This window comes from Prunus dulcis, chromosome 5 (assembly GCF_902201215.1).
Source record: "Prunus dulcis chromosome 5, ALMONDv2, whole genome shotgun sequence".
Classification (NCBI taxonomy): domain Eukaryota; kingdom Viridiplantae; phylum Streptophyta; class Magnoliopsida; order Rosales; family Rosaceae; genus Prunus; species Prunus dulcis.
In genome coordinates, this window is record NC_047654.1 from 13656091 (window position 1) to 13671734 (window position 15644).

Sequence of the window (15644 nt, forward strand, 5' to 3'; positions counted from 1 at the left end):
AAATTTTGACTAAAATGCCCTTATGATTAAGTTTTTGATTTTTTTTAATGTAGTAGGGCCCGTTTAGGCCTGGGCCGTTGGGCTTAGCCCGGCCCGGTCCGATGGGCTTTCTCAAGCCCGACTCATGGGTCGGGCTTGGGCTTTGAAATTTTTTTTTAAAACCCAGCCCGGCCTAGCCCGATATTTTCTCTCTCTTCTTTAAAACCCGACCTGACCCGATCCAAGCCCATTAAATTTGAACTAGACTAGCCCGACCCTACCTATTGACGAACCCTAGTTATTGGTACCTAATTAACTACCCCAGCTTTGACCCCAAAAAAAATAAATAACTACCCCAGCACCACTGTCCACACAGCCCATACCTACCCCCCCATACCAAAAACAAAAAACTAAGGAATAAAGTCACTTTTCGAACAAAAAAGAAATGAAGTAGGGAAAAGTCACTTTTGGTCATATAGTTTGTCAGTCTTCTCATTTTGGTTCTTGTAATTTTAATTTTTTTCAATTTAATCTACGTACTTTAATTTTATCGTAATTCAAGGAAACATTCAAATTTCCATCCAATTCCATCCAAAACACCCCCTCCATGTAAGAGACACGTGTTTATTCCTTCAAAAAATTGGATAGAAATTTGAACATATCCTTAAATTACAATAATCAAACTACATGAGTCATATATTGCCAAAATTAAAACTACATACGGGATTCGTCCAACTACACTAACGAAAAGTGACTACCGAATATGTGTCTCTTCTTTCTCTTCCACTAAGCATGCAATTATAATTCAGGCCAGGTATGCTTTTGTAGCTTTGTAATTGTTTGATAATCTGTTCAGCTTTTTAGAAGAGCTGATCACATTCAACATAGTTGATAATCTGTTGGCAACTTCGAAATTTTGGGTTTTCAAAATACCAAAACAAAGCCATAAACCAACGAGAAATTATAGAATAGTACGGATGTATCACATCAGCATATGATACTCCCATTTCAATTTTAACACATGTCCACTTTTGAAAAGAAATTAATTACTTTATAACAGCTGAATTTACTTAACTTTTATCTTTTAAAATAAAATTAGAAAAGTCTTAAAAAAGAAAATTAAAGAATTTTCCAAACGAACACAATAATTCATATATGAGATTTTGGGGCTCGTGGATTTTTTAATATAATTATTTAATAACCATGTGGATTTATTTCTTTATTTTAATAAATGGAGTATGAAGAAGAGGAAACAATAATGACAAATAAAACATAAACAAAGAAGACTCGTATGGAACAAGAAATAAATTTTTGTAGTTAGCTGTCTTATTCATGACATAATAGGCTTCCTTGTGCACCGGAAAACAAATAACTAGACTTAAAGTTAAACCAAGGAAGCAACACTTTTCTAAAAGAAATACAGAATAATTGAAATTTTCTACAAACTGTTCTACATGAGAGTTTAAGAATGATTTTACAACCTCTTTTTATTTTATTTTATTTTTTATTTTTATTTTTAATTTATTACCATATATGGAAAAAACTGTGGTGCCATGGGGCCTGTTTATTGTGCAACATAGTTTGTCAAGGAAGGATGCACAGGTTTAGCAGCTAGAAATAAAGGAACTTTCTTGCTAACTACATGCCCAGCAGCATCTTCCATGTCCAAGTCTTCTCTTCTCACCCCATGAGGGAGTTCCCAGTCGAAACGATAGAGGAGATTAGCAAGTGCAAGCTCAATTAGCTTCACACAAAGCTAATACCAGGACAACCCCTCCTTCCTGCCCCAAATGGTAAAAGTTCAAAATGGTTTCCTTGGTAGTCAATTGAGCTGTCCAAGAATCTTTCAGGCCAGAACTCATTTGGATTCTCCCAACATTCTGGGTCTTTTCCTATCATTTTTGCATGGATAAACACCATTGTTGTGGTGGGAATTTCGTACCCTTCAATCGTGCAACTCTTTAAGGTTTCTCTTGGAAGTAGTAAGGGCACTGCTGGATGTAGTCTAAAACTTTCCTTCAAGACCAGCTTTAGGTACATGAGTTCAGAAAGATCACTTTCTTCCACTTTTGCTTTTCCCTTTAAAACTCCTCTCACCTCATCTTGTGCTTTCCTCAACACTAGGGGGTTCCTAATCAGTTCAGCCATTGTCCACACCAGTGTGGCTGAGGAAGTATCAGTGCCTGCAATAAACATGTCCTGCAAGAAAAGATTTCACTGTTTTTACTATCTTGCCCCCAAGCCAGCTAAAATTATATATATAGGCTATATAGCCATATGAATACCGATTGTATATGTCAAGCTAACACGAAGATTGTTGAAGTAATAGCAAAAGTATATTAACAAAATAAGTAACACTCAAATGCAAGAAGAAAGAAAAAGCGACATACAGTGAGAACACCCTTAATTTGGTCATTACTGAGGGGTATTGCTTGACTGGCATCCCTCTGAACCCGAAGCAGAACATCGACGAGATCTTTATGCTCTGGTTTAGGCCTTCTAGAATCAAGATGTTCCTCAATCACTCTGTCATAGAAATTGTCCAAGCCTTTAAAACACTTCTCCACCTTTTTCTCAAGACCATTGAACTTGTTTAACCAACTCAACCATGGTAGAAAATCTGACAAGAAGAATCCTCCCAACAGGGCCCTTCTCTCTTCAAGCAATCCATGAATTCTGCTCTTGCCAATTCCTTGTGCATCATCATACTTTTTACCGAAAGCCGAACGGCACAAGACATTGTTTGCTAAGAAAAGTGTCAGTTGAGTGAGATTGATGAGACCCTTAGAATGAGCTATAGAGTCAAGCATAAGCCCCACCTCTTCATCCCTCACAGACTGAAACATTTGAACCCTCTTTGCACTAAGCAGTTCCAAGATCACAATCTTCCTCATCTCCCTCCAATACTCACCATAGGGAGCAAATGCTAGGTTGACACAGCCATAGCTAAGCTTCTTTGCAACATACAAGACTGGCCTACCGGAAAAAACGAGGTCATGAGTTTTGAAGATCTCACTTGCCATATGGGCTGAGGAGACTACCAAGATAGATATTGAGCCTAATTGCAAGAACATGAGGGGTCCATATTGAAGGGCAAGGTGTTCAAGGACATGATGAGGTAAGCCATTAGAAAGCTTGTGAAGGTTCCCAATGAGAGGTAGCCTCCTAGGACCAGGAGGCAACCTCCTCCCTTGAGAAGCAGAGCTTTTCCTCCTCTGCTTGATCAAGAGCCAAAAAATAACGGGTAGGAGAAAAACAAAGAGGAGGACCAAGGAAGATTGAGAACCCATGGCTGGTTTCTGAGGCTGCAAACAAGGCCATGGCTGCTGATAAGCATTTAAGGAAGGCAGTGGCCTTGGGGTGGTGCAAGTGATCCACTGCACATGGCCCTGGATTCTTGAGGACACCCCCCCCCCAAAAAAAGAAAAAGGGTTATTTTGATATAACGCAGCCACAAAAACAAAAAGAAAAGAACAGACATGGCTTGTTCAATTTAGATGTTTACCTAGACTTGTTCAATTTAGTATATTAAAATTTAAGGTCTTTTCGTGTGATTTTCTGGCTCTCCGCCGGCTCCACCCCAATGTTTATTTAGCAGATATACCAAATGAGCATCATGCTCATCACAGAGACAGAGAAATACAAATGAAACATTAAGAAAAAGACAAGCAGAAAATGATTTGAAAACAATTTTTCCTTGCTCTTTCTTCTTGTATTATACCCATGCATGTCGCCCCCCAAACAAACAAGAAGGTGAATTACATACTAACAGTTATATATATAGTGGTGGTGCTAATCAAAGGGTATTTTTAAAAATCATTGTTGAGTTGGCAGTTATAAACATTGCAAATTAAGGTTGTTGAGTTCTGAGCGTGTGGGTATTACTCTTCTTATATAATTAAATAAATTCGAATATTTTAACATTTTACAAGTATAGCCGGACGGCTGTATTTTAAAAATAAATTCGTATATTTTAAACGTATAACCGGCGGCTCTATTGTTTGGATATAATTCTTCGAATATTTTACAAGTATAGCCGATAACGAGCAGCACCAAAACAATTTTTCCACACGTATGGAATAATACTCGGAGGGAGATGAAAATTAAAAAGAAAACATAAATATAGGCAAATTACCGATAACGAGCAGCTGATGTGAGTAGCCTAAAGCACTAATATTCCAACCATTTTGTAGTTACACTAGAATAACAGATAGTTTTTGCACCAATTCTGGTGAGATCTATCATAAAACCAAACTATCGACTACTTGAAGCTCTTGCTAGGTCCTGGACTAATCCACGGCGACGACTACCTCTACCTGTGTAGATTACACATTACGTACCCTCCTACTGCATGAGATAATAGCTTCAACAACTGGTCACGACTTCTGAAGGATACAAATCTCGTACAGAGTTCAAGCCATTCTCTATTTTTGAGCCTCAAGTTAACTGTCTATTTTTGTATATATGTATTGTTAGAATTCATAGTTGCATGAGAGTGTATTGAGAATGTGTTTGGGAGTGAAGCTAAGAGAACGTTGCTCTCTGTGTGCAAGAACAGAAGAATTGAATGAATTGAAATCTGTTTCTTAGCTTTCATTACAAGCAGCCAAAGGATATAACCGTTGAGGAGAGAGAAGAGAGATTCTTCTCTAACTGCCTCAATACAAAACTCAATTCTAGCCATTGAACTATCGTCCTATAAGATGATTACACTTGTCTCAATCTAACACCACACTTAAGAAGCCACTTGGACTCTAATCCAATGGTCCTTATTACAAACTGCAGAAAGACTTTTAAACTAAAAAATGAAAAACCAGAAACATTCAAAACATAGAGAAATGGCGGGAAGCAATTCTGCTAAGCTCAAAGGGTTACTCATCAACACTCCCTTCTAACCCTTTGACTGATTTAACTCCAAGCAGGTTTCTGAGATGCACAAAATGATCCTTGGATAAAGCCTTGGTTAGGATATCTGCAATTTGATCTTCAGATTTGCAGTAGATTAGTTCAATTTCCTTTGCTTGGATAGCTTCTCGGATGAAATGGAATTTTCTGCTTATGTGCCTGGATTTCTGATGAAAGACAGGATTCTTTGCCATTGCTATGGCAGAGGTATTGTCACACAGGATTGGTGTGCCTTCCACTTGTTCTTCTCCAAAATCCTCAAGTATAAACCTTAGCCATTTACCTTGTGATGTTGCTTCAGCAGCACTCACATATTCAGCTTCAGTATTTATTTCTTGATATTGAGTCTGTTTTCATTGGTCCACAGATATCTCTGTGAACCAATTCCAAAGGATATGATGCTCTCCAAGTAGATCCCAAAGGGAAAGAGTCTCTGTGCTGCTTTCCTAGCATGCAACCAGCACACACCACTGACATTTGCTCCAAGTGAGGTAATCCATGGACCATCCCTTGATTCTCAAGCAACTTCATGCTTCTTTCATTTAAATGTCCAAACCTCTTGTGCCATGTCTGCAGGCAGTGAGAAACACTTGCTCTTAAAGCCAACTCACTTGCAGGCATCATTGTAAGTGGAAAACATTTGTTATTGGTCATTTGAACCCTCACAATCCGATTTCCTAGTGACTGATCATCATACACATCCACCATATTTACTCCAAACACAAGATAATAGCCATGTTCCATCATTTGCCCAACACTGAGTAAATTTTCTTCTAGACCAGGTACTAGCATTACCTCTTGAATGTGCTTCTTTCCCAGCTTGGTTTTTATCACTAGAGTTCCTTTCCCTGCCACTGGAACTACCTCTCCAGTTCCCATCTTGACTTTAGAAGTCAAATTCCTCTGAATATTCACTAAGAGTCCCTCATCTCCTGTCATGTGATTGCTACACCCACTGTCAATATACCAAGAGTGATTTACCTTGACATCTATTGCAGCATTACAAACATAGAACAAGGTGTTAGTTTCCTCCATCTCATTTGCATAGTTCATCCTATGTGAATTTCTATTTCCATTGCAATCTCGGACCATATGTCCAAATTTTCCACATCCATGACATTTGGGTTTGCCTTCAAACCAGCACTTGCCATAATGCAGCTTATCACAATGTTTACAGGCTATTTTGTTACCATCATTAGGCTTCCAATGATTTTGAAAGTCTTGAGTACCAAAGGTACTTTTCTGAAAATTCTGATTTCCAGAGAAGCTCTCATTCTTAGACTTCTTGTCTTCCACATTCAGACTAGCAAAGGCACTTTCTGAAGAATTCTCAGTATGCCTATCCAATCTGAGCTCAAAGCTCTTCAAGGAGGCAACCACCTCTTGAACTTCCAGAGTTTCTAGATCTTTAGAATGTTCAATCACAGAGCATATAGAGTCATATGACTTTGGCAAACTAAACAATAGCTTCTGCACAATTCTCTCCCTAGATAGCTCCTCACCATAACTCTTCATTTGATTCATCATGTTAAACAATCTAACCAGATAGATAGATAGAGATTCACTATCCTTCATGCGAGCATATTCAAATTCCCTACGTAACCCTTGCAATTTAACATTTCGTACCTGTTTATCTCCTCTGAATTCCAGTTTCAGTATATCCCAAGCTCCCTTCGAGGTCTCCTCATTCACAATCCTTGGAAATAGCTGATCTGAAACTGCACTTTGGATTAATCCAAGTGCACGAGCATCCTTCATCAGAATCTGAGCCACCATGGACTTCTCAGTTTCTGCAGCCTCCTCTTTTTCCTTCTTCATGCCTGAGTCATCTAGCCCATTCTCGACCAGATCCCACAGACCATGCGATTTCAAAATAGTCTTCATTCGAATACTCCAGAATTCGTAGTTTTCTCCATTGAAAACTGGTGTTCGAAGCTCAGCTGCTCCAGATCCTGCCATATGAGACATCTTGATGCAAGAACTCGCTACTTCGATCTTCAAATCAGCTCAACTATAGCTCAGATCGAGCTCGAATTTCTGTTCACAGATTACGCCCAGCTCAAGCAATCAAACTGGCTCTGAGGCCATGTTAGAATTCATAGTTGTATGAGGGTGTATTGAGAATGTGTTTGGGAGTGAAGCTGAGAGAACGTTGCTCTCTGTGTGCAAGAACAGAAGAATTGAATGAATTGAAATCTGTTTCTTAGCTTTCATTACAAGCAGCCAAAGGATATAACCGTTGAGGAGAGAGAAGAGAGATTCTTCTCTAACTGCCTCAATACAAAACTCAATCCTAGCCATTGAACTATCATCCTATAAGATGATTACACTTGTCTCAATCTAACACCACACTTAAGAAGCCACTTGGACTCTAATCCAATGGTCCTTATTACAAACTGCAGAAAGACTTTTAAACTAAAAAATGAAAAACCAGAAACATTCAAAGCAGAGAGAAATGGCGGGAAGCAATTCTGCTCAGCTCAAAGGGTTACTCATCAACATGTATTGTCTTGTAATGTTTAATTGTAATAATGCAGATATCGTTCTAGTGATGATGCTGAGAAATTTGCAGAAGAGTGTCCTTGCTGTACTGGTTGTGGATGGGGTGTCATTTGGTGAGCTTCTTATTGTTAATAAGATTTTTGCCTGAGAGCTTTCCTTCTGATCTTTTTTTTTAAATGCATTTTCATTTCTTTTGCTGGGCAAACTACAAGGGATGCATTTTCATTTCTTCTGATCTTTTTCTGACTCTGAAGAGCTATACTTGTATCTTTCTTGTTTCTCTGCGGAGCCATGTACCTTACTACCTTGGTCTTGTGATTTCTGTCATTCTTATTGCCTATTAGCTCAATCACTTTCCCTCCATCTGTGCAGTACAGCAGGATACAACATCTGGCAAGAAATTCAGTTGGTGAGTGAGTGTGAACAATTCAAGCAGAAGCAGAGAATGCCAATATATTCACAAATCAATTGAATTATAAAGCTGTTGTACGATTACAATATATAGGCATATAAAGATGCCCTATATAAGTAAAAGACCTAACTACCCTTAGAAGACACCGACTCAAATATATATTAATATTCGCCCCCTGTCAAACTCACGATGTTACAGTATTAAGCATCGAGAGTTTGCTAAGAAGAAAGCGGAAGCGAGCAAGAGTGTGAGACTTGGTGAAGAGTCGGCCAATTGCATGGTACAGGAGACAAAAGGAAGAGAGAGAGTGCCTTGCTGGAAATGATGGCGAACAAAGTGATAGTCCAACTCGATGTGCTTTGTGCGCTCATGAAAGACAGAGTTGTGAGCAATTTAAATGGCACTTTTATTATCACAATACATAGGAGTAGGCATAGAGAGAGAAACACCCATATCTTGAAGCAACCACTGACTCTTCCAGGAGATAAGGGAATCACCAAGAAAAATGAAATAACCAGTAGTAAATTTCCGATCAAAAGGGTCACCAGCCCAACCAGCATCAGAAAAGGCTCGAAGCTCCAAAGTTGAGGTGGAAGGAAGCAATAAGCTTTGAAACAACGTCCCTCGAAGTTAGCGGAAAATACGAATCACAGCAGCCCCAGTGAAAAGTAGTGGGAGAGGAGACAAACTAACTAACAATATGAATGGCATATGCAATAACATAAGGGACCTAAATCCTTCATTTCAAATTGATCATTTAAAGCCAAATTTTAATTGGGCGATACCATTCAAATCATCACCCGTAAGAATCATGTCATCACCATAAAGGAGGAGAAGGATATGACCAACAGAGGTAGAACGAACAAACAAGGCAGGATCATGAGCACTTGATCGAAAACCAAGAGAACCAATAACATCAGAGAATTTCTCAAACCAATCACAAGGAGCTTGTTTAAGACCATACAAAGCTTTCCGTAAATGATACACCTCCCTGGGATTATGAAGAACAGGGGGTGACCATATACACCTCCTCGAAAAGATCCCCATTCAAAAAGGCATTTTTAACATCTATTTGTGATAAACTCCATTGATGAACTGATGCAACAGCAAGTAAGGTACAAACAGAAGTCATCTCAATGGACTGATGCAACAGCAAGTAAGGTACAAACAGAAGTCATCTTGGCCACTGGAGCAAAGTTCTCTACATAATCAAGGCCATATTCCTGTGTAAATCCCTTAGCAACCAAACGAGCCTTATATCTCTCAAGAGAACCGTCAAACTTAGTCCTAATTTTATAGACTCATCGACATCCAACTGCATGTTTAGGGTTTAGGGACCAAATCCATATTTACCGGGAGGGAGAGGAACCAAATCACATGTGCCCGTTTTATGCAGAGCAGAAAGTTCTTCATTCATAGCCTGTTGCCAAAGAGGATTACATATAGCCTCCTTGTAGGAGGTAGGTTTAGAGAGAGTATGTATAGAGGATAAGAAAGAAGAGAAATTGATGTAGAACAGATGGCAGATTTTATCACGGTTGAGCTAGAAAAAGGACGTAGTGGGAATTTGCAGATTTGTTGTCCGAGCTCCGATTAGGACGCAAAATACCATTTCGGAAAGGGAACGTCGCCATGATGGATTTTGGCATTCTGAGGTCGTTTGGCCTTCCAAAACTGCAGTCAAAGTTTGGTAGTTAATTTTCCAATAAATTCTGTTTTGGACAGTTTCGGAGTTACGTAGTTAATCTCCGAATTAATTCTGTTTTTTTTCAGTTTTATGTAATAACTCCCCTGGCAATTGAAGGGTTGAGGGTTGTTGAGAATTGTGTATTTAGACAGGTTTGTCTAACGTTTCTAGCAACTCAGTTTTTAATAACATTATTCTAAGAGAGCTTCTCTTAATTTTCTGGTGGAATCCAGTTTTTCTTGTTACTCAAGGTTTCGCTTGAGACCTTTGTTGCTTGTGCTGCGTCAAGTGGTATCAGAGCGGGTCTCTCCCGTCTCGGTATTCTTGTCTTGTCTTATCATGGGTGACCGAGAAGCTGATGTCCCAGCCCTAATTACTCGAGCGGATCTGGACGCTCAAAATCAACGGATCGACAACCTAACCAACCAATTTGGGGAGATGCGAGAACTGTTGTTGCAAGCTCTTGGTGGCAACAATAGAAGAGGTGGCAGAGATGACGAAAGAAGAGAAGGCAGAGAAGATAATCGAAGAGAAGGTAGAGATGGCGAGAGAAGAGATAATAGGAGGCAACATATCCCGGATAGTGAGTCAGAGTCAGAAGAAGAACTTGCAGAACCACCACCACCGGCTAATAATCGTCGTAATCGTAATTACGAAAATTTTGGAGATTTTCGGATTAAAGCCGAAATCCCTAACTTTTGGGGAAATTTGAAGATTGAAGACTTCTTGGATTGGCTTGTGGAAGTGGAGAGGTTTTTCGATATTATGGAGGTTCCTGAGCATAAAATGGTGAAGATGGTAGCTTTCCGTCTAAAAGCTACAGCGGCTGTATGGTGGGATCAATTGCAAAATTCAAGACAGAGGCAAGGAAAACAGCGGGTTCGGACATGGCGAAAAAGATGAAGTCGGGGAAGATGATTATGCAGGGGCTGAATTTGCAATTGAAGAAGGAATGGAGAAGATTACCTTGGTTTTGCAGAGAGTTCTTTTAGCACCAAAGGAGGAAGGGCAGCGTCATAATATTTTTCGTTCCCTCTGCTCAATCAAAAACAAGGTGTGTGATGTGATCGTCGACAATGGAAGTTGCGAGAATTTCGTGTCAAAGAAATTGGTGGAGCATTTGCAGCTATCAACGGAGCCACATGTCAGCCCTTACTCATTAGGTTGGGTTAAAAAAGGTCCTTCGGTTCGTGTTGCTGAGACTTGCCGTGTGCCACTGTCCATTGGTAAGCATTACAGCGATGATGTATTATGTGATATTATTGACATGGATGCATGCCATATTTTATTAGGGCAACCTTGGCAATTTGATGTGGATGCGACTTACAAGGGACGAGATAATGTAATTTTGTTTTCTTGGAACAATCGGAAAATTGCAATGGCAACTACAAAGCCCTCAAAACAATCTGTTGAGCCCAAGACGAGGTGTTCTAGTTTTCTAACCCTAATTAGCAGCGAGCAGGAGTTGAACGAGGCTGTCAAAGAGGCGGAGTATTTTTGTCCCTTCGTGTTGAAGGGGTTGTTGAAGCTTGGCAGAGGAGAAAGTGACATTCCACAAGAAGTGCAGCAGATTTTGTCACAGTTTCAGGAGCTACTTTCTGAAAAATTGCCAAACGATCTGCCACCTATGCGAGACATACAACACCGAATTGACTTAGTGCCTGGAGCTAGCCTTCCGAATCTGCCTCATTATCGGATGAGCCCCAAGGAGAATGACATCCTAAGAGAGCAGATTGAAGAATTACTGCAGAAGGGATTTATCAGGGAAAGTTTGAGTCCCTGCGCAATTCCTATTTTGCTGGTTCCGAAGAAAGACAAGACTTGGCGAATGTGTGTTGATAGCAGAGCAATCAACAAGATAACAGTCAAGTACAGGTTTCCCATTCCACGGTTGGAGGATATGCTGGATGTTCTTAGCGGCTCAAGGGTGTTTTCCAAGATAGATTTGCGAAGCGGTTACCATCAGATTCGCATCAGACCTGGCGACGAATGGAAAACAGCGTTCAAGAGCAAGGACGGATTATTTGAATGGTTGGTGATGCCATTCGGATTGTCAAATGCCCCTAGCACTTTCATGAGACTCATGAATCAGGTTCTTCGACCATTTATTGGCTCTTTTGTCGTGGTTTATTTCGATGACATTTTAATTTACAGCACCACAAAAGAAGAACATCTTGTGCATTTGAGACAAGTTTTAGATGTTTTGAGAGAAAATAAACTGTATGTGAACCTAAAAAAATGTACTTTCTGCACAAATAAGCTACTGTTCTTGGGTTTTGTTGTTGGTGAGAATGGTATCCAGGTTGATGACGAGAAGATCAAGGCAATTCTTGACTGGCCAGCCCCAAAAACAGTTTCTGAGGTTCGAAGTTTCCATGGTTTGGCCACCTTTTACAGGAGATTTGTGAGGCATTTCAGCTCCATCGCTGCACCTATCACAGAGTGTTTGAAGAAGGGCCGGTTCAGCTGGGGAGAGGAGCAAGAGAGAAGCTTTGCAGATATAAAAGAAAAGCTTTGCACCGCGCCGGTTCTAGCCCTTCCAAACTTTGAGAAAGTTTTCGAAGTTGAATGTGATGCCAGCGGTGTGGGAGTCGGAGCTGTGCTTTCACAAGACAAGCGGCCAGTTGCATTCTTCTCTGAAAAGTTGAGCGATGCACGTCAAAAGTGGAGTACTTATGACCAAGAGTTCTATGCGGTTGTTCGAGCTTTGAAGCAATGGGAGCACTATCTTATCCAGAAGGAATTTGTTTTATTTACAGATCATCAAGCGTTGAAGTATATTAACAGCCAGAAAAATATTGATAAAATGCATGCTAGATGGGTGACTTTTTTGCAGAAATTTTCGTTCGTTATCAAGCATACTTCCGGCAAGACAAATCGTGTGGCGGATGCGCTGAGTAGAAGAGCTTCATTGTTAATCACACTAACTCAAGAAGTTGTGGGGTTTGAATGTCTGAAGGAATTATATGAAGGTGATGATGATTTCCGGGAAATTTGGACTAAGTGCACCAATCAAGAGTCGATGGCAGATTACTTTCTTAATGAAGGTTATTTGTTCAAAGGCAACCAGTTGTGTATTCCAGTTTCCTCTTTGAGGGAGAAGCTCATTCGGGACTTGCATGGTGGAGGGTTGAGTGGCCACCTAGGCCGTGATAAAACAATTGCAGGGATGGAGGAGAGATTTTATTGGCCACAACTCAAACGAGATGTTGGAACTATTGTGCGCAAGTGCTACACTTGTCAAACTTCGAAGGGGCAGGTACAAAACACCGGATTATATATGCCATTACCAGTTCCTAACGATATTTGGCAGGATCTTGCTATGGATTTTGTCCTCGGTTTGCCCCGAACACAAAGGGGAGGGGATTCTGTATTTGTGGTGGTTGATCGGTTTTCAAAAATGGCGCATTTCATAGCTTGCAAAAAGACTGCTGATGCATCAAATATAGCCAAACTGTTTTTCAGGGAGGTTGTTCGCTTGCATGGGGTTCCTACATCCATTACATCAGATCGTGACACCAAGTTCTTGAGCCATTTTTGGATCACTTTGTGGAGGCTGTTTGGGACTACTTTGAATCGCAGCAGCACTGCCCATCCCCAGACTGATGGCCAGACTGAGGTTACAAACCGGACATTGGGCAACATGGTACGAAGTGTCTGTGGAGAGAAGCCAAAACAATGGGATTATGCACTACCGCAGGTGGAGTTTGCATATAATAGTGCAGTCCATAGTGCAACTGGGAAGTCTCCATTTTCCATTGTTTATACCGCTATACCTAACCATGTTGTTGATTTGGTGAAACTGCCTAGAGGCCAGCAAACCAGTGTGGCAGCGAAAAATTTGGCTGAGGAAGTAGTAGCCGTTCGAGATGAAGTCAAGCAGAAACTCGAGCAAACTAATGCTAAGTACAAAGCTGCTGCAGATAGGCATAGGCGAGTTAAAGTGTTTCAAGAAGGCGATTCTGTGATGATATTTCGGAGGAAGGAGAGGTTTCCAGTTGGCACATATAGCAAGCTTAAACCAAAAAAATATGGTCCTTACAAAGTGCTCAAACGGATCAATGATAATGCCTATGTTATTGAGTTATCGGATTCCATGGGAATTTCCAATATTTTTAATGTTGCAGATTTATATGAGTTCCGTGAAGATGAGGTCCTTTATCCAGATCATAACTCGGGGTCGAGTTCCTCGGAGGTGGAGGGGACTGATGTAGAACAGATGACAGATTTTATCGCGGTTGAGCTAGAAAAAGGACGTAGTGGGAATTTGCAGTTTTGTCGTCCAAGCTCCGATTAGGACGAAAAATACCATTTCGGAAAGGGAACGACGCCACGAGTCTAACACACAGCTTTGCTGTGACATATGATGGATTTTGGCATTCTGAGGTCGTTTGGCCTTCCAAAACTGTAGTTAAAGCTTGGTAGTTAATTTTCCAATAAATTCTGTTTTGACAGTTTAGGAGTTATGTTATTAAGACTCCAACTTAATTCTGTTTTTTCTGTTTCGGACAGTTTAGGAGTTACGTTATTAAGACTCCAAATTAATTCTGTTGTTTTTCAGTTTTATGTAATAACTCCCTGGTAGTTGAAGGGTTGAGGGTTGTTGAGAATTGTGTATTTAGACAGGTTTGTCTAATGTTTCTGTAACTCAGTTTTATCAACATTAATCTAAGAGAGCTTCTCTTAATTTTTCTGGTGGAATCCAGTTTTTCTTGTTACTCAAGGTTTCGCTTGAAACCTTTGTTGCTTGTGCTGCATCAACAACACGGTTTTACACGAAGCTGTGAGGAATGGTCACACCAAAGTGGCTGAGTTCTTACTTAAGATGGACCCCAAATTGGCTTGTTTTGAAAATGAGGCAGGTGAGTCTCCATTGTACCTGGCTGCAAGAGAGGGATTGTTAGATATTCTGAATCAAATTTTGCAATCAAGCCCTTCATCAGCTCATGGTGGTTCAGATGGCCAATCAGCTCTGCATGCTGCTGTGGTTGAGAGGCATTTTGGTATGTCATACTTTGGCCCAGTAACATATGCTACCATTTTCTCAATTAACTTGCAAATCCTATGTGGGACTTTCACTCTTGACACCTCTGGCAGTTGAATTTTGCATAAATAAAAATAATAGTATCCATTCCATACAGATGTTGCTCCTCTAATCAGTAAGAGTCTTCTGTAATTTTTTCTAATCTAAGCTAAATTTTTGTGTATGATTATAAGATGTCATGGAATCCCTCCTAAGGTTCAAACCGCAGCTGATCAAACAAGCTGACCACCAAGGCAAGACTCCTCTCTACCATGCAGCATCCCTGGGAGACCATAAAACAGTTCAACGATTACTAGAACTCGATATTTCGATTGCGTATGTTTTGGATAAACAGGGTTATTCACCAATTCATGTTGCAGCCAGCAAAGGTTATACCAATGTGATTAGAGAGATTGTTGGACATTGCCCAGATTCGGGAGAACTTGTCGACCCTTATGGACGGAATGCTCTTCATATTGCAATCTTCAATGGGCAAACAGAAGTTGTCAGGTATATACTAGAAACTGCAGAGCTGGAGGGGCTCATAAACCAGCCTGATTTTGATGGAAATACGCCTTTGCATCTAGCCACCATTGAAAGAAAAACTTGGATTTTGTGTTACTTGAAGTGGGATGGAAGAGTAAATCCAAGATCCAAGAACAAATATGGCCAAACAGCAATTGAGATTGATAGTTCAATCAAGGAAGCTAATATTACACCTCCCAGGGTGAGTACCAAGTACATAATTAATATCCCTTGTATAAAATTGGTCTTGATGCTTAACAAATTACAAACTGCCAATCTTATAGACCTTGTTTCTCTTAAATGAATTTAATTGCAGAATATAATGCCAAGCATCTGGGGACATCTCCGGACACCGCCTTCTTGGTTGGACAACATCAAGGTTTTTTCAAGAGCAGACCCAGAAGAAGCCATTGCAATGCAAACTTACAAGCAAATGGGCCAGACCCTTTTAATGGTTGCAACACTTATCACAACTGTGACATTTGCAGCAGCCTTCACAATGCCTGGAGGATACAACAATGATGTAGGCCCGGACCAAGGGCAGGCTCTTCTGCAGTCAAATAGTAATTTCAAGTGGTTCATCATCACAGACAGCATTGCCATGACTTGCT

The 15644-nt window shown here is 40.3% G+C and overlaps 1 pseudogene; it reads right to left on the reverse strand.

Moving 5' to 3' along the window:
* Positions 1–1543: 1543 nt before the first annotated feature.
* On the reverse strand, positions 1544–3269 carry LOC117629084 (annotated as a pseudogene).
* Between the last annotated feature and the right edge of the window lie 12375 nt (positions 3270–15644).